Source organism: Pongo abelii, chromosome 1, assembly GCF_028885655.2.
Source record: "Pongo abelii isolate AG06213 chromosome 1, NHGRI_mPonAbe1-v2.0_pri, whole genome shotgun sequence".
Classification (NCBI taxonomy): Eukaryota; Metazoa; Chordata; class Mammalia; order Primates; family Hominidae; genus Pongo; species Pongo abelii.
This window is the reverse complement of record NC_071985.2, coordinates 215,850,283-215,869,454: the sequence shown is the minus strand read 5'-3', so window position 1 is coordinate 215,869,454 and position 19,172 is coordinate 215,850,283. Positions and strand designations below refer to the sequence as shown.

The 19,172-nt window shown below is 52.1% G+C and overlaps 1 long non-coding RNA gene across 2 annotated transcripts; it reads right to left on the bottom strand.

Moving 5' to 3' along the window:
- Nucleotides 1-7,755: 7,755 nt before the first annotated feature.
- LOC129052012 (uncharacterized) lies at nt 7,756-15,068 on the bottom strand. 2 transcript variants are annotated; one of them, XR_008516668.1, is made up of 4 exons: nt 14,646-15,068; nt 10,401-13,344; nt 9,814-9,978; nt 7,756-8,864 (listed from the first exon to the last, which is right to left on the bottom strand). It is a non-coding gene; the product is annotated as an uncharacterized LOC129052012 (long non-coding RNA). The 2 variants fall into 2 exon arrangements; XR_008516669.1 differs by lacking the exon at nt 14,646-15,068 and having other exon boundaries at nt 10,401-13,572.
- Nucleotides 15,069-19,172: the final 4,104 nt, after the last annotated feature.

Below are 19,172 nucleotides of genomic sequence, written 5' to 3'. Positions count from 1 at the left end.
TGCTCTGCCCTGCTATCCCCACCCTGGGGGGCATGTTGGGGATCAGACCCCTGCCTGCGGGCTCTCGTGCTCCCTTCAACCTTTCTGATTGACTCCTAGAGGCCAGGTGGGTCCAACCTCAGGCAGGTCCCTCCAGTCCATCCCGTTGCTGACTTGCTGCTAACAAAGGGGTTTCCTAATGAGAAAGCTGCCCTTCGGCCTGTAGGAGCTGTGTGCTCAGGTGCTGAGCTCTGTTCTTGCTTCATAAAAGGAAGCAGAGCCTGAGACAAGGATTTTGATTCAGGTCGTTTATTTGGGAGGGGAGACCAGGGAACCCTGATGGGGGCATAAAATGGGGAAGGGAAGGCAGCCAGTGCTGGGGGAGGTATTGAACATGTTACTAAGTGGGTACCTTGGGCCCAAGTCCACTGAGGGGCTCTGGGAGACTGTACAGAGCTTTCTCCTCCAACCCCCACCAGCTGGGTGCCTGGCTGAGCTGCCCCTGGAGGCGTGGGTCCCTGGCAGTTCTGTCTGCTTCCTTGTTAGCCAGAGAGGGGACTTAAGTGGAGAGAGCCGGCATGCTTACCTGTGCGCTATAGCAAGTGCCCATAGCAAGCTGTGGCTTTTGTCATTTAGAATTTTTTCTACCCCAACAAAGCCAGACTTTCAAGAGGATAGTCTTGCTGTGGACACAAGCATGTGGAATTTGGAACTCAAAGCCGATTGTTTGTTCTAGGTTATATCCCCCTGTCTCAGCTTGCACTGTTCTAACAAAATACCACTTGCCAGGCGTCTTAAACAACAAACATTTATTCTCACAGTTCGGCAGGCTGAAAGTGTAAGAGCAAGGAGCTGGCAGATTCAGTGTCTGGGAGGCTCCTCCCAGGTTGCAGGCAGCTGCTTTTCTATAGTGTCCTCACGTGGCAGAGTGTAAGCTCTGGTCTCCCTTTCTTCTTTTTTTTTTTTTTGAGACGGAGTCTTGCTTTATCACCCAGGCTGGAGTGCAGTGGTGCGATCTCGGCTTACTGCAACCTCTGCCTCTTGGGTTCAAGCAATTCTTCTGTCTCAGCCTCCTGAGTAGCTGGGATTACAGGTGCGCACCACCACACCTGCCTAATTTTTGTATTTTTAGTAGAGACAGGGTTTCACCATGTTGGTCAGGCTGGTCTGAAACTCCTGACCTGAGGTGAGCCACCCACCTCGGCTTCCTAAAGTGCTGGTGCTGGGATTACAGGTGTGAGCCACCATGCCCGGCCCTCTTTCTTCTTTTTATAAAGGCGTGAACCCCATCATGACATAATCACCTCCCAATGGCCCCACCTCTAAATATCATCACACTGGGGTTTAGAACATCAACACATGAACTTTGAGGGGACACAAACGTTAAGGCCATAACACTCTTCCTACCCCCACCCCACAACATGTAACAAATGGCACCGACTCAGTGAGGTGGAGGTGGGGAAACATCAACTCATCAAGATTTATAAGTGATATGGTTAGGCTTTGTGTCCTCACCCAAATCTTATTTTGAGTTGTAATCCCAGGTGTTTAGGTAGAGACCTGGTGGGAAGTGATTGGATTATGGGGGCAGTTTGCCCCACGCTGTTCTCGTGATAGTGAGTTCTCATGAGATCTGATGGTTCTCGAGATCAGCTTTCCCTGCCCATTTTTTTTTTTTTTTTTTTTTGAGAAGGAGTTTCGCTCTGTTGCCTAGGCTGGAGTGCAGTGGCACGATCTCGGCTCACTGCAAGTTCTGCCTCCGGGGTTCATGCCATTCTCCTGCCTCAGCCTACTGAGTAGCTGGGACCACAGGCGCCCACCACCACACCTGGCTAATTTTTTTGTATTTTTAATAGAGACGGGGTTTCACCGTGTTAGCCAGGATGGTCTTGATCTCCTGAACTTGTGATCTACACGCCTCGGCCTCCCAAAGTGCTGGGATTACAGGTGTGACCCACCGCGCCTGGCCTCCCTGCTCTCAGATGCTCTCCTGCTGCCTTGGAAGAAGGTGCCTGCTTCCCCTTCCACCATGATTGTAAGTTTCCTGAGGCCTCCCCCACCATGGGGAACTGTAAGTCAATCAAACCTCCTTTATTTATAAATTACCCAGTCTCAGGTATTTCTTTATAGCACTGTGAGAAATGACTCATACAATAAGGGATAAAAATAAACCTCAGGCTATGTCTCCAACAAATTGCCCCCACTACACAACTAAGCACCTTTGTTGTATCTGACATTAGGCTAGAGTTACTGAGGATGTAAGAGTGTCCCTGTCCTCTCTGAACATGTAGTCCAATAGGCAGGATGCTGGCGCCAAGGAGAGTCAACCAAGGAAGGCTTCCTGGAGGCAGGGAGGTGTGGCACAGCAGATGTAGGCGTTGGAGCAGATTTGAGTTTGGATCTTGGCTCTGTTACATATTGACTGTATGGCCTTAGACGAGTGCTACCTCCTGGGCTTCCATGTCCTCAGCTGAACAAATGGGCTTTTGAGGGCTTCCTTAAGGGGTAGCTGTGGGCACCTAGAGGGCCTCAGGTGTGAGCAGTTTCTAGTGCGTCTCCAGGCCCTGCTGCTGCTTCTACAAGCATTATCTCTGGGAATCCTCAAAATTAACCAGAAAAGCAGACAGATGAAATGAAGCCTTGGAGGATGCAGTGGACTGCTGGAGTGCTCACACTCTTGGGGGTGAGGGAAGGAGGACTGAGGGAGGCCCTGGGGAGGGCTGGGGCTGGGCCATGGGCTGGGGTTGGGGCTGGGGCTGGGCCATGAGCTGGGGCTGGGGCTAGAGCTGGGGCTGGGGGAGGGACGACTGAAGACATCCTGGGGAGATCTGGTCCTGGGAGGGCTGAGGCTGGGGCTTGAGGCTGTGTTTCAGTCCAAGCTGGTGTGATCTGTTTCTAAACCTGGGCTCAGGAGGAGACCCCAGCCATCACTCCCTGGGGCCAGAGCCATGTCAGGCTCCTGGCCACATGTCTGTTGCCCTTTCAGAGTGGAACTGGCCCTCCTGCCACCAATTTGTTCTTTGTGGCCCCCCAGCTGGCTCCAGCCCTGTGAAAGCCCAGGATACACACATAGCCCAGCAGCTTCCCTGCGGTTCCCTGGGGATAATGGAGCCTCTGAAGCATGCCTTCTGGAGGCCCTAGTGCCTGCTTTTTTTTTTTTTTTTTTTGAGACAGGGTCTTGCTGTGTTGCTCAAGCCTAAAAGATCCTCCTGCCTCAGCCGCCTGAGTAGCTGGGACCCCAGGCACACACCACCATGCCTGGCTAGTTTTTCCAATTTTTTGTTGAGACAGGGTCTCGCCATGTTGGTCAGGCTGATCTTGAACTCCTGGGCTCAAGCAATCTGCCACCTCAGCCTCCCACCATGCTGGGATTACATGAGCCACCGCTCCCAGCCTCAGTGCCTGCTTTCTTTAGACTCCAAAGCACGAGCCTGTGTGTTCGTGCAGAAGGCCATGGGGTGGTGGGGTGGTGGGGTGGCGGGGTGGCGGGGTGGTGGCATGGCGGGGTGGCGGGGTGGCGGGGTGGTGGCGTGGCGGGGTGGCGGGGTGGTGGCGTGGCGGGGTGGCGGGTGGTGGCGTGGCGGGGTGGCGGGTGGTGGCGTGGTGGGGTGGTGGGGTGGTGGCGTGGTGGGTGGTGGGGTGGTGGCGTGGTGGCGTGGTGGGGTGGTGGGTGGTGGCGTGGTGGGGTGGTGGCGTGGTGGCGTGGTGGGGTGGTGGGTGGTGGGGTGGTGGCATGGTGGGGTGGTGGGGTGGTGGCGTGGTGGGGTGGTGGGGTGGTGGGGTGGTGGGGTGGTGGGTGGTGGGTGGTGGCATGGTGGCGTGGTGGGGTGGTGGGGTGGTGGCGTGGTGGGGTGGTCATAGGAGGATGAGGTCTGAGCTTTAGTCTTCACAGTCCTACCGCTCTGATGGGTGATACTGAGCCACTGACCCGGGATGTTCCCCACCTGCTGGGGGAGATGGCCTTGTTCTTAGGGAGCTCCCAGGCTGCTGGAGGATGCACAGCTCCTATCGCCGGGTTTGATGGGGAAGCCACAAGTCTGCTAGGGAGCCCTGACCCTGCTCTCCCATGGCAGAAGATCTAATTTCTGCCCAGGGGGAGACGCTAAGCTGCTGGGGGAGATATTTCCCTGTCCTCAGAGGATTCTCCAATCCGATCCCCGGGCTGAAGTGGAAGATAAACCCTGTGCCCTTGGTGAGCTCCCAGTCTGAATGGGAGACAGGTTGCCCAACCGTGAAAGAGACCCAATAATAAGACACGCAACAGACACTTTTTAACAATGCAGACCTAATTACGGCATTGCCATCCACTCTAAACTCCTCATTTACACGTTCCTGGGGAAATGGCAAGCAGCAAGAATGTGTAAATTGAGGAAAATTAATATAATTACCCGAGCTATTTCTTGTCAACTCTTCATCTCCACAGAAACCACAAAACCTTTCCTGGTGAGTGGCGGTCATTCTGGGCTCTCCGCCTGAGGCACGAAACTGAGGCTCCCCCTCTGCATCGTGGGCCCTTCCAGGTGCTGGGCATGTGGGTTCCAGAGGGTCCTGGAGTCGGGAGACCTGGATTCGAGTTCTGGCTCTGTCACCGGTTCGCTGAGTGATCCTCTGAGAGCCCAGTGCTGTCCAGATGTGCTGCACTCTCACTGGGTTCCGGCACTGGGATGCGTGCATTCCACCTTCCATCACAGGAGTCATCACAACCACGCCCAGGGGGAGGTGCTATTATTGTCCCCACCTTACAGAGGAAACGGAGGTCAGGGAGGTGAAGTCACTTGCCCGGGGTCACACGGCACAGAAGCAGACACAGGGCTGTGGACTCAACACCATACTTTTAACTGTGCCCCGACTGCTGCCGCTATCCTCAGTCAGGAAACAAAGCCTGTTTCCCAGCACCCCCCAAACCTCCAACACTTTGCTGCCTGAGGACCCCGTGTGAGAACAGGTGACGTGTCAATACAAGCTGCGGAATGCTTGCAAACCCTGGGCCTCAATTTCCTCTTCCAGAACATGGGGCTTTTCACAGCATTCACTGCAGGGGCTGTTTCAAGGATGAAATGAACTGACTCATGTAAAATACTCAGCTCCCGGCCTCTAGTGGGCCCCCGTTAACTTGATTATCACCTTCTCGTGCAGGATCTGCCAGGTGTCCACCTGTATTCCGAGAGGCCCCTCTTTGGAGGGTCACACACCCAGGCATAGGCATCTTGCTGAGCCCTCAGCACCTTCTTTTTTTTTTCCTGACAGTCTCACTCTGTTGCCCAGGCTGGAGTGCAGTGGTGTGATCCTGGCTCACTGCAACCTCTGCCTCCTGGGTTCAAGCAATTCTCCTGCCTTAGCCTCCTGAGTGGCTGGGATTACAGGCACCCACCACCATGCCCGGCTAATTTTTGTATTTTTAATAGAGTCGGGGTTTCACCATATTGGCCAGGCTGGTCTCAAACTTCTGATCTCAAGTGATCCTCCTGCCTCGACCTCCCGAAGTGCTGGGATTACAGGCATGAGCCACCGTGACTGGCCGCCCTTAGCACCTTCTTAAGAGTGGCACAGTCCCCCTTAAGCTTGCTGGAGAGCCCCGCTGTCTGTGTAGAAACTTCTTTCCATTCTGCTGGCTTAGGGCATACAAACACTGATGCCACTCACCAAGCATTTTTAGAAAACAAGGACAAACTATAGGAGGCAGTGTACTGTCAAATACACATCCCATCACGGCCCATACAGTGATCTAGAGAGTGGGTGGTGCGAATTTGCAGAAAACCCAGTTGGGTTTGGGCAAGTGCTACCTATTCATTCAGCAAATGTCTACTGCTGGCCACTGTGTGCCGGGCTCTGGGCTGAGCTCTGGCACCTGGGCGGTGGAGGACAGACACAGCCCTACCCTCCTGGATCTGAACCTCTAGCTTCATAGGTGAGACAGGCTTGAAAAGAGAAAGTTTGGTTGGGCACAGTGGCTCACACTTGTAATCCCAGCACTTTGGGAGGCCGAGGTGGGAGGATTGCTTGAGCCCAGGAGTTTGAGACCAGCCTGGCCAACATAGGGAGACCATTGTCTCTATACAAAATTAAAAAGTTAGCTGGGGGTGGTGGCACATGCAGCTACCCGGGACGCTGAGATTGGAGGATCACCTGGGCCCAGGAGGTTAAGACTGCAGTGAGTTGTGATTGTGCCACTGCACTCCAGTCTGGGGGACAAAGTGAAATCCTGTCTCAAAACAAATAAACTAACAAACAAAAAAGCAAAAAAAGAAAGAAAGAAAGAAAAAAATGGAAAAAAAAGTTCAGGGAAGAGAATGCTGGTGGTTTTGGGGCCTCACAGATGTGGAGTCTCCCACTTGGCTCCACTCCTGGGGCTCTACCCTTTACTGGCCTCAGTTTCCCCCTCTGTAAGATGGTGGTAACAGTACTTATCCTGGGCTGCTGCTGGGATTAGAGAAGATGATGTGTACACAGTGCTTAGCACAGGGCCTGGTGAAGGGGAGGTGTGCCATCAACAGCAACTATTTTTTAATTTTTATTTATTTATTTATCTATTTTTTGAGATGGAGTCTCACTCTGTCGCCCAGGCTGGAGTGCAGTGGCGCGATCTCCACTCACTGCAAGCTCTGCCTCCCGGGTTCACACCATTCTCCTGCCTCAGTCTCCCGAGTAGCTGGGACTACAGGCGCCCACCACCACGCCCAGCTAATTTTTTGTATTTTTAGTAGAGACAGGGTTTCACCATGTTAGCCAGGATGGTCTCGATCTCCTGACCTCGTGATCTGCCTGTCTCGGCCTCCCAAAGAACAGCAACTATTTTTAATGGTAATAACATCAATGGTGGGCCTGACTTGTTGTGAGTGTATGGTTGTGTGTGGGTGGGGCTGGTATGATGGGACTGAGCTTGGGGCTGGGGATCATCCTCTGCGAGGACCCCATCTGGAAGATGGAGAGATCCAGGTGCTCAGCTGCAGGGGAATTGGGCACCATTGTGAGGCTGGACTCTGTTCTCAAACCCAGGGCTGGGGGCTTGTGGCTTCAGGAACTCGGCTGTCAGGGGAGTGCTGTGACCCAGGGTGGCCAGGGATTCCTCAGCTCCCTTCCAGAAGGTGTTGTGAGTTCTTTCTGGTCTGAACCTAACTCTAAGGAGGAGATACAATCTTCTTCTCCTGTTATTTATGCTAAATTGGATGACCAGGCATTTTTTCTTTGGCAAATCCAGGGCCGTGCATTTATTTCATTTATTTATCTTTTCTTGTTTTGCTTCATTTTTCCTTTCTGAGGGCCATGCATTTATAGACTGTTTTGCATGCACCAGAGGGCCTATTTACATCCTATTTGCATGTTTCTCTGGGTGTGAGGTTCAAGAGGCCCAAACTCAAAGTGTGTAAAACAAAATAAGTGTGTTGAGTCTACCCTTCTTAACTGGCCTGAACCCCACAGGCAGGGATGGAGGAGCTCAGAGGGGTGGGTGGTCCCCAAAGGATGGTTAGAGCAGGGAGGGACCCCGGGTTCACCTCTTTCCTGTGTAACTCTGGACCAGGGGGAAAGGGGAGCTTTGGGCAGCTGGGTGCAAAGGAGCTAAAGAAGCTGAGATGAAACCACAGCACAGGGCATCCTCAGCTGCCCAGTACAGACCTCAGAACTGCGGATAGGTGTAGATGGGGTATGGTGGCACCTGTTCTAATAGGCCCTGGTTGTTCAGCACCTACTATGTGCCAGGCACTGCACCAGACTTTTCAGGAATGTTAGTGTAACAGTTAAAGAAAGAGGAAAGAAACACAAAAAGCAGCTCAACGGTCAAAGACAGCTTTAATTTGGAGAGTAAATCTGAGAGGGGCTTCTGGCCGATTTTGGTCAGGAGCAGTCTCTCTTACAGGCTAAGGATATTTAAGGGTTTAGGAAGGGGAGAGCTTAGTGCAGGCTCACAATGTTTCTATGTGGGGGAAAGTTGATTGAGATGTTGGAATGTCTCTGGTCGGAGCGGAGGCTATCTTGGGGTTGGTGTGTTTCTCATTGGAGGGGGGTTTATCTTAGGATTGGAATGTTTCTGGTTATGCTGACAGCTATTAGGCTGATGTTTTGGGGCTGGATTTGGGCAGTTTTTAAATTAAGGTGAACTTAAAATAGTGGTGTTTGTCAAACATGGTGATGCGCCTGCTCTGTCAGTTAGCCCATTGTCTCCTCAGAGACTTAGATGTGTGCTGCTTTCAAATCCATTTTAGAGATGAGCAAACTGAGGTTCAGAGACCCAAAGTGACCTATCCAAGGCCACGTGACTGGTCTTTGGAGGTCCTAGACTCAAACACAGGTCGATTTGGTTCCAGAAGTTTTCTGTCTTGATTTAGGAGAGTAAGAAACCCAACCTCTGGCAGTCCCAGGAGCCGTGGGTGCAGTGGCCTCCACGCCCTCCTCGCCCTCCTCAGAACCTCCTGAACCTCCCTTCTCTCCCTGGGAAAGGACTTCTCTTCTTCTGTTTCACTGGATTGCCTCAGGTACAAGGAAGGCAGGAACAGTAGGAGTCCCTGAGCCTCCAGGTTTCCATGGCAATGTGGCAGGGTGGTGGGGCAGCTCGTTATGAGAACATCCTGTGTCCTTTAAGAGATCCTGTGTCCTTTGAGGGAAGGAACTTCAGCCCCAGCCCCCAGCACAAGGCCTGGCCCCAAGCAGGACCTCCATAAGTGCTTCTTGATGTGCCCAACCCTTCCAGGGTGAGTTAAAGGTGGTGGAAGGTTCTTTGCCACTTCCCCACGTTGAGAAGTGGAGTTTATTTTCCTTCCCCTTGAGTCTGAGTTGGTCTTTGCTTGAACTGTGGAATGTGATGGAAGGAGTGCTGTGCCAGTTCTGGGCCTGGCAGCTTCTGCTTTCATGCTTTTGGGAACCCTGATCTCAAAAGAAGTCTAGGTACCCTGATGGAGAAATCATGCGGGCATACTCATGGAGACACAGAGGACCTGAGAGAGAGGCCTGGCCCCCCCAGTTGGCCCCACCCAGGCAGCACACACTGGGGAGTCATCTCAGACGCTGCTGCCTGGTCAAGTGCCCAGATGCCATCTTGTCGAGCAGAAGAACTGCCCAGCTGAGCACAGAATCATGAGATCATTACAAAGCTTGGTTTTAAGATGCTCAGTTTTGGGGTGGTTTCTTCTGTGTGACCTCATCTCTCCTCTTCTGGTAGTAAAAGCATCCTTTTGAAATCCCCCCTCACCTGCTAACCTGGTGGGGATGCCAATAAAAAACAGACCCTGTCCCTTCCCCCACAGGAGTGGATGTGGGACCCAGGCCTGATCAGTAAAATGACTCACCCCTGGCAATAGTGATTGGTCCAGAGATGGGCATGTGACCCAAAAGGAACCAATCAGGGCCCTTCTCTGGCTTTCACATGTTGATGCTGGATGACAGAAGCACTCAGATTTTTCTGGGATTGCTAAATTGGGAAGATGTAAACCCTGAATCGGTGTGGTCATGTCCCCCACCTCCATTCCCACCCCCGCTCAATATGGAGCAGTCCCAGCCACGTGAGAGGGAAGGGGGCCAAAACAGGGACAGAGCAGTGGTGGTGACACCTTTGGGCTCTTTGCGTCTCTGGGCCAGTTCTCCCTCTGGACTTCCCAGTTTCATGAGCCAATAAATGTTCTTTTTCCTTAAGTTAGTTTGAGTTGATTTCTGTCATTGCAACTGATGGGATCCATTTCATGCCAATTCTGTTCTCCTTATCTAGCTAGAAATAGCACGGGCTGCGCTGTTCTCTGTCTCAGAGGCTCAGTTCTCATGTGGGGAAGGAAAGGAAATGCACACGTGCTCTGTCATAGGCCCCAGTGCTGAGTGCTTTCCTCTTTCCTCTTACCAAATGCTCACCTTTGCCTTCCAGGGAGGTGCCTCCTGACTGTTTTTCAGGGTAGGGTGGCGGCAGGTCAGAGGCTGAGAGGCGGAGACCCATTGAGGTGGGATCTGCGGTTCAGGATGCCCCCGATTCCCTCTCAAGGTGCGGTGTCCCTGCTCTGGGACAGAATGAAGCAGAGACTGGGTGGGGGAAGAGGGGGGAGGAAAGGGAATCCCATTAATTTTTCCAGTCCTAAATCAATTTAATGGGAGCCTCCAATGACTCTGATTTGATTTTTCATTTTCAGTATTACAATTATCTGCCCTATATTACCGGCAGCTCAAGCTTGAAATGGGACAACACGGCAGAGGCTGTCAGAAAGGGAATAGTACCAGATTACACCAATTATCGAATATTTTGCTAATTAGACATCCAATTCATTGCTTTCATTTACAGCAAGGGAAACAAATGCTTAGCACTATCATTGTTATTCTTTCTTGCTGAGCAGCAGTTGTCACCCCAGCTCTCCTTGGATTTTACATCCCAAGGAGAACTTCAGTTTTGGGATCCTTCATCCCTGCAATACTAGACTGTTTAGAATCAGGGAACCCCTGACATCTACCCTTAGGTCTTCTAGCTGCTCTCTGAGGAGACGGAATGCAGATGGCTCCAGTGAACTCAGCCCCATGGGATGACACTGTGCCAGGATGCAGGATGCATGGTGACAAATTTCAGGTACTCCAACCCAAAGACCAGGTGGCTCAGAGGAGAATCTGTGGAAGGAATCAGGCTGGGAGCTGTTCAGGCTCAGAAACCTTCCTTCTCTTTTACAGATGGGGAAACTAAGGCTCAGAGAGGGATACAACTTGGTTAAGGTGCCACAGTTGGTTGTGACTGATCTATGCCTGAACCCCAGCTCTCCTGACCCCTAAGCTGACAGTCTTTCCACCCACTGTGTGTGGCCAACGCGACCTCAAGGTTGTTTAAATCTCCTCTGCAGCTGACCATGTTGGTAAATCCAGATCAGAGAGGAAACAGAATCATCCAACGTGTACAGGCGCTGGCTCTACCCGTTATCTGCAGGCCCACACATCTGCACGCTGCCCTTCTTAGCATATTCATGGGCCTTTCTGTGGGGTCGGAAGATCTGGGTTCAAATCTTACATCTGCTACTTACCAGCTGTGTGACCTTGGCCAAATTCATCAACCTTTGAACCCCAAAAGGAGCAGAGCAGCATGAGAGAGGCTTACAAAAACCAGGCTTGAAAGGTTTAGCTAAAAGAGCCACTTTCCAAATGGACGCCCCAGGCTCAGAGATGGGGGCTTCCATTGTTTCACTTCAGTGACGAAAATAACTGCTCTGATGTATCGAGGGCATACTATGTACTCCAGGCAGGTGCCAAATGCTTTATGTGTGTTTTCTGTTGTTGTTGTTGTTTTTGTTTTTTTTTTTTTGAGATGGAGTCTCGCTCTTTTGCCCAGGCTGGAGTGCAGTGGTGCGATCTCAGCTCACTGCAACCTCTGCCCCCTAGGTTCAAGCGATTCTCCTGCCTCAGCCTCCCAGGTAGCTAGGATTACAGGTGCTCGCCACCACGCCCGGCTACTTTGTATTTTTAGTAGAGATGGGGTTTCACCATGTTGGCCAGGCTGGTCTCGAACTCCTGACCTCAGGTGAGCCACCCGCCTCAGCCTCCCAAAGTGCTAGGATTACAGGCGTGAGCCACCGCACCCGGCCTATGTGTGTTTTCTTGCTTAACTAGTGCTGGGAGGCAGGACTGTTATGCTCATTTTACAGCTGAGAAAACTGAGGCTGTCAGAAACCAGGTGACTAGACACCCGTGGCACATGGCAAAGCCAAGACTGAAGCCCCGCTTGTTTCCAGAAATCATTAGGACAAGATGGATTCCCTGGGTCCTTCAGCCTGCCGAGGATAAAATGCTTCTGGGCTGGGGGGACAGTGTGCCCCGGAGGCACTGCTGCCAAAGCCCATTCACCACTTCCTGGCTCCTGGTCCTCAGAGCTCAGCCCTCAGGACAGTTGCTCCTGGAAACATGGTCAGCTCTGCTCTGATGAACTTCATTATCTTTATCAAATTAATTTACACAAGCCAGTGTGGCCACCTAATGAGGACATTTCCCAGGGCCCTGTGCAGGCTGCTTAATGAGGCAGGAGTGGCTGGACTCAGGTTCCAAGTGTCCTGGAGTGGAGGAGAGTGGAGCTGTCAGCGTGACTGTGACTGCTGTGGGGTTCCTGCTCTGCCCCGGTTCAGGGCTGTGAATGATCACCGCTGGTCATTTCCTCCTTCCCCCGGCCAAAGTTCTTACTTTGCCAGGTGCCAGTTTATCCCTCCAGGACTTCTTGAGCAGGAGGATGTGCTGCAACCTGCAGTACCTGGGAGGCCTTCCTTTATTCTAGCACAGAAAGATTCCTTGCTCCAAGCTCCTCCTTGTTAATTTTGTAAGTGACCGAGATATGACTTTCTTTTGTGCCTGCTAATGGATCAGCCCTGCAGCAGAATGCCCCCAATTTGGTAAATGAACTTCTTTTCTTTCTGTAAATGAGATTTTTAAGATGGGAGGAGAAGACAGGCGAGACTGAAAGTTGAGAGGCCAAGACGGAGCTGCGGCGGCTCCAGGTGAGCGAGGGTGGCTGTCATTACGGGAAGGAAGACAAGGAGCTGCCAGGAGGCCTGCTTCTTAGGAGGAGTGGGGGATGGGGTGCAGGTGGCCTCATTTCCGGCTTGAGCAACTGGACAGAGAGTGGTCAGCCTTGCCAATTCATTCATTCATTCATTCACTCATTCACTCACTCACCAAATACACATGTGACTATACACACATATGCCCACCTATTGTATGCCAGGCCATGGGTGCCAAGTACCATTCATAAAGCCATGAACAAAACAGACCCAACATTCTAGTAAGAATTTAGGCTTAAACTTCTCACTTAGAATCTTAAAATTTTGAGTCTTGGGTTCACCCAATCTTAAAACCAGAGACTCTTCACTGTGACTGTTATTAACTTACACCCAGTGAGCACAGACCTCATGCATCGTCTCGCTCAGTCCTCGCAACGACTGTGTGATGGATCCTAGGATTGTCCCCATTTTACAGATGATGCCATTGAGGCTTAAGGAGAGCAAGTTACTTTGGCCAAGTTCACACGGCCCTGCAGCCAGGATTTGGCCCAGGCCTATCAGACACCTCTGTCCCCCTCTGCTGCCTCCCTCATCTCTCAAATAGGGGTAACTTTCAACGGGCACCCCAGAGTTGGAAGGGACTGTCCTCCCTGGCTGCAGAATCTGCTGTGGTATCTCTTGAATGAGGCCATGCAGCCCCCACCCGTCTCCACGTTCATTCTTGTCCTGATCCTCAAGCACTCAGGGCCTCGCCTCTCTGCCCAAGCCCCTTCCTCACCATGCCAGCTACTTCCATCCCCACTCGACCGGGTGCTTCTCTTCCTCACTCAGCCAGACTCTTGCAGCTGGCACCCCGAGTCCCCTACTCTTTGCCTTCACCCCTTCTCCCAGCCTGCTGGATCAGCTGATGTTGGCGGTAGAGCCGTCCCTGGTCACGGGAAGGAGGGAATAATGACAGCAAAAACAATACTCACTAGCTCTGTGGCAGGCTGAGTACGCACCATGCCCTGCCTCACTGAATTCTCCCAGGTGAGTACTGTCATTATTTCCATTTAACAGTGCAGGGAATGAGGCTCAGGGAAGGGAAGTGTCTTGCCCAGGGGCACACAGATAGTAAATGGCAGAGGTGGGAATGGAACCCTGGACCGTGGCTCCAGAGTCCACATGCATAACCAGTGATGATGTGGGGAGTCCGGAAGGTGGGCTTCTCCCAGGAGAACTCCCAACTCAGCGATGCTCCATAAGGTGGGCCCAGGTCAGACACAGTGGCTCATGCCTGTAATCCCAGCACTTTGGGAGGCAGGAGGCAGAGGCAGAGGCAAGAGGATCACTTGAGCCCAGGAGTTCGAGACCAGCCTGTGCAACATATTGAGACTCTGTCTCCAGAAATAATTTTAAAAATTAGCTAGGCATGGTGGCATGTGCCTTTAGTCCCAGCTCCTCAGGAGGCTGAGGTGGGAGGATCGCTTGAGCCCAGGAAGTTTGAGGCTGCAGTGAGCTATGCTCAATCATGCCTCTGCACTATGGCCTGGGTGACTGAATGAGATCCTGACACTAGAGGAAAAAAAAAAAAAAGAAAAGATGGGCCTGATTTGTAAACAGCTGCCTGATTTGCAGTGAAGGGAGGCACGGAAGAAGGCTGGAGTGGCCTGCTGATGTAACAGCCTGCTGATAAACTAGCTGGCCTCTGCTCAGCAGCAAAGAACTCTGTGGCCAACACCTCCTTCCTGAGGACTCAGGAGGCCAGAAGTCCCACAAATGTTACAGGAGTCTCATTCCATTGTGATTCTGCCATCTGAAGTAGGCTTCCCTTCCAATCCCATCTTTCTCTCTCCCTTCCCTTCCCTCCCCTCCCCTCCCCTCCCCTCCCCTCCCTTCCCTTCCCTTCCTTCTTTCATCTTGCTCTGTTGTCCAGGATGGAGTGCAGTGGTGCAATTTTGGCTCACTGCAACCTCCACCTCCTGGGTTCAAGCGATTCTCCTGACTCAGGCTCCCGAATAGCTGGAATTACGGGCGTGTGCTACCACGTCCGGCTAATTTTTGTATTTTTAGTAGAGACAGCATTTTGCCGTGTTGCCCAGGCTGGTCTCGAACTCCTGGCCTCAAGTGATCTGCCTGCCTCAGCCTCCCAAAGTGCTGAGATTACAGGCATGAGCCACCATGCCTGGCCTCAATCTCGTTTTTCTATCACTGATCAGTATTAAAATTATCATGATTCTCTTGGTTTACTTTTTTTTTTAACTTGCGTGTTTGTTTTTTTTCCCTTCCTCTAGAATGTAAGCTCCAGGTAGGCAAGGACTTCATCTTGTTCACTTGAAGCTGAAGCCCCAGCATGTACAATCCCGTGCTGAGTTGCTGGTTCATCCTCAACATGTACAATTCCGTGCTGGGTCGCTGGTTCACCAGCAGAGAGGAGCATTAATTCTCTTTGGAAAAGATGATCTATCTACACCCCTGGAACTGTGGCACAGTCTCACGGAGGGCCTGCTTCCATTTGGGTCAACGGCGAAAAAACGAATAAATGTGAGCCGCCGTCAGGTGGGGCCAGATGCCCCTTCTTTCTGTCCCAGCCTTAGTGCTGCCATGGCTGCCTCCTGCTCCTCCACGCAAGCCCCACCTCCGTCTGTGATGTCAGCGTGGCTGCCCATGGGATCCCAGCCTGGTTTGCCTTTAAATTTTACAACCTTGTTTATGCAGCTCGAGGCCCGTGCACTAAAGACCACACGCTCCATTGAACATTTATGGCTGCAAATGGCTCCTCCGTGCGGGCAAGGGAGGGGGCTGTGCATGATTAGGGTGAGGCAGCTGGAACGAGGAGGCCACCAGCTCTCAGCCTCCACTTCTTCCTCTTAGGATTCCTCCCTTGGCTGAGGCTGACTCCCTCAGTCTTATTCCTGATGACATTGCTCTGTTCAAACTGTCCAAGTCCATATCTGGGCGCTGCTAGGCATGGGATAGAAGTGAACAGATGTTAGTCACTGTCTTAGGTGGCTGCAAGGGGGCGTGAAGATTTGGGTACAATCTGTGCTCCCAGGAGAAAGAGCAAGGGAGTAGGGAAGCAGGGGAGGTGCTGGGGAGGTGGAAGCAGCCAAGCCAGGGTGTGATTTCCAGAAAAGCCCCACAGAGAGTGGCCTCAGCCTCATACCATAGGGCACTCTGGAGTTGGTCCTGACTCGGGGGCCTGTCAGTCATTGGCCAAGGGCCAGGCTTTGGGGTGTCGACTCCCACACAGCTCAGCTCCCTGAAGATGTGGGCACAGTGGTGGTGGGGGCTGCTGAAGAATTGCAGATGCAGCCGCTGGAGGGGAGGCCGAGGTCAGCAGCCAGGCTCACAGGGACGGCAATGGGATGGGAAGCAACACCTGACAGGCTCAGCTACAGGTGCTGACGGATACACAGGCAGGTGGCAGAAGGCAGTCAAATAAATGAGACAATACAGCACCCTCCCCGTGACCACACACACCGCTCACGCCTGCGTTGGGTCTCATTCTGCATGTTGTACGTGTCCTGTGACACCTCACGAGGATGCTCTCTGGCAGACACTGGTATAGTTATTCTTATTTTACAGGTGAGGACATGGAAGCACAGGGAGGTTATGCCACTCGCCCAAAGACAAACAACTAATCAGTGACAGCTGAGACTTGGACCTCAGAACCTACACTTTATAACTATTTTACAGTTCTGGGCGTCAGGGAATCTTGTATGAGGAGCCCCTAACCCGGCCCAGGTGGAGGTCAGGGAGGTCTTCCTGGAGGAGGGGGTTCTTGGCAGCAACTTGCTGGATTTGGTGTTCCCTGTTGGTTGGTCAGTCACTAGACAGTTATTCACTGAGCTCTGAGAACAGGCTGGGCCCTGCTCCAGGCCCTGGTTGGACAGCAGGGGACAAGGCTGGGGGAAATGACTCCCGAGAAAATGGACATGTGTGACCCTGGGTTCTGGGAAGGCAGGGAGGGAAGACAAGTACCAGAGCCCAGCGAGGGTCTCTCTGGAACCACAGGGAGAGCGGAGGGATGCACAGGCCTGGCGTGCTGCAGGGCCTGAGCCTGTGGCTGCTTCTGGCCAGGAAAGAAATCAACATTACTTAAAGAACTTATTCATGTAACCAAATACCACCTGTTCCCCAAAAACCTACGGAAATAAAAAATTAAAAAAAAAAAGAGTAAGCAACAACAAACTAAATAAATAAATAAATAAATAATTTTTAAAAAATAATAAAAAAAGAAACCCACATTACCGAGTGTTTGCAAAGTGGCAGGAGCCACCCTAAACACAGTCCTGTGGGGTGCAGCCATTGTCATCTGCAGTTTCAGACGAGGAGGCGGGGTTGCAGAGGTGAAGGTGCTGCTGGTGGTGTGGCTGGTTGGTGGCTGAGCCGGGGGCTGGGTATGTTGCTGGGAGGAACAGAAGAGACCCTGGGAGATAGATAGTTGTGGGGAGAGAGGAAGGCTGAGGAGGGGAAGGGACGTAAAGTTAAATTGCTTTTAGAAGTGCTGGGTGTCTGCAGAGATGGCTCCCCCATCATCCCAAGGTGCTTGTAAATTGTCGCCTCTGCCTCCGATAGCCACCTCAGAGGAGAGAGAGTGTCTGGCTTCCCCACCTTGGTGTTTCTGCATCCTGAGAAACTCACTGCCTGGAAGCTCCAGACCCTCCCCACCTTGTCAGACATGGGCTCTGCTGGGAGGGGCCTCCAGCCTCCGACTTTGCAGCAGAAGCTCGGAGCTGCCCAGGGAGGACCAGAAGGTGGAAACAGACCTGGGATCTAACTTCTACAGCACCTCCTGCTGGCTGGGGAAAGGAACATGTCATGCTCCTCTATGAGCCTCAGTTTCCTCATATGTCCAATGGGTATGCTAAGCCTCTCAGGCCTGCCCTGGCCTTGCAGAGTGGGTAGGAGAGCAGGATTTCCCATCTCAGGTCTCAGAGACAAATGTGGGTGCCAAACACTGCCTGACTCAGTGCAGGCAGCCCTGGTCCCTGTTGGGTAAGGCCTTTCAGGGAGGGCGGGTGGAGGGGTGCCCAGCTGCCTATGTCCTCTGAGAAGGAGGCTCATCGTGCCAGGAAAGAGCGTGAACTCCAAGTCTAATCGGCTTTCTCTGCCCAGCTGTGGGGCCTTGGGTGAGCCACACAATTCTCGGAACCCCAGTTTCTGCAGTGGTCCTGCTGAGTCACCAGGAAGCCTGTTTTCTGGTGTCCGAGGTGAGGGAATCCCCCCCAATATCTCCTTTTGGATCAATTTCTGGAATATTCTAGGTCTTTGTAGGCCTTTTTAGGCCCTTAGCCACGGCCCCCGCTGTGGGCTCACAGCCTGTGTGGGAGTCGGGAGAGGGCTCCTACTGGACCTAAAGGAACTGCCTCGAGGGGAGGATGTGAAGTCAGGGGCAGAGGCTCCTCACCCTCCTGTCCAGCTTCCCAGGAGCCAGAGGCCGGAGCCCCAGACTGAGAGGCCTTGACTCCTCAGCCTTTTCTCCCCCACCTGCCTAGGCCTCCTCCTCACCAATCCTCTTGGTCATTTACTCTTCATCAGCTCCACCATTTCTCTCTCTCAAGCTGCAGCAACCAGAACTGAGGTCTAACTGTATAGCAATCAAGCCAACAATAACCATAATGAAGTCGATGTTTGCTCCTGAACCCGCAGTCCTGTCTGCTCGGGGGTTGCCTTTGTCACTTCTCCCGTTGGGTGAATCACCAGCTCACCGATGCCCCTCAGCGTCTTGAATGCCAGCTCAGACCTGTGTAGAGAGCCTGGACCCTGGTGTCAGACAGACTTGGGCTCCGATGCGGGTCCTGGCACCTGCCACGGTGGCCCTGGGGACTTTGACCTCCCCATACCAGGCCTTAGTTTCTTCATTGGTCAAAACTGGAGCATGGTGATGGCCTCCTGCTGGGTGTTATGCTTCTTAGGTGCAGCAGAGCTTATGATTCACGCATCTAGGAGAGCGTGGGGCACGTGACCTCACTTCTGCCCTTAGAGAACTTGCTCCTGGGTTCAAGGAGGCAAAACACAAAACACAGTTGACAATTAAGTGATAATTCAGATCAGTGTGGTAGACACAGAAGGCAACTCAAACTCTCCCCTACCCCCAAGGAGCTCATAGCCAAGCATGGGAGATAGGAAACAACATCTTTAACAAAATTACGGTCACAACATCTTTAATAAATACTAAGGATAATCTATTGAGTATTTATTACAGGCTAGGAAATTTAAAGAGCTTTACATGGATTTTATTTTAATTCTTACAAACCCTGAGAAGACAGATGTTATTATCCTTAAGTTACAGCTAGGCAAACTGAGCCTCAGAGAGGTAAAGTCCCTTGCCCAGGTTCACACAGCAGAGCACAGAGCAGATGGAACTGAGCTTTGAACCCAGATCTGCGTGATATGGAGGCCCATGCTCTTAGTTTGCCTGCTCTGTCCCTCTGTGCACAAGTCTGTGATCTTCCAAATGCCATTTCTGTGCCAAACTGGGCCCTGTTTTCTGCATTAATACCCATCCCAATTACTGCAGTTTAAGTTGCAAATGTCAGAAAATCCAATTCAAAGCACTTAAATAATAAAGAGAATTCACTGGCTTACATAACTGAAAAAGAGGTAGTGTCTGCTTCAGGCAAGGATTGATCCAGCTGCTAATGCATTCATTGGTATGAATAGGACCAGTGAGTGTTCTTTTTCTCCATTATTTCTAGGCTCTGCTTCCTCAGTGTCAGCATCATTCACAGCAGGCATGTCCCTCCTGCCTCCAAGAGAGTCACCAGCAGC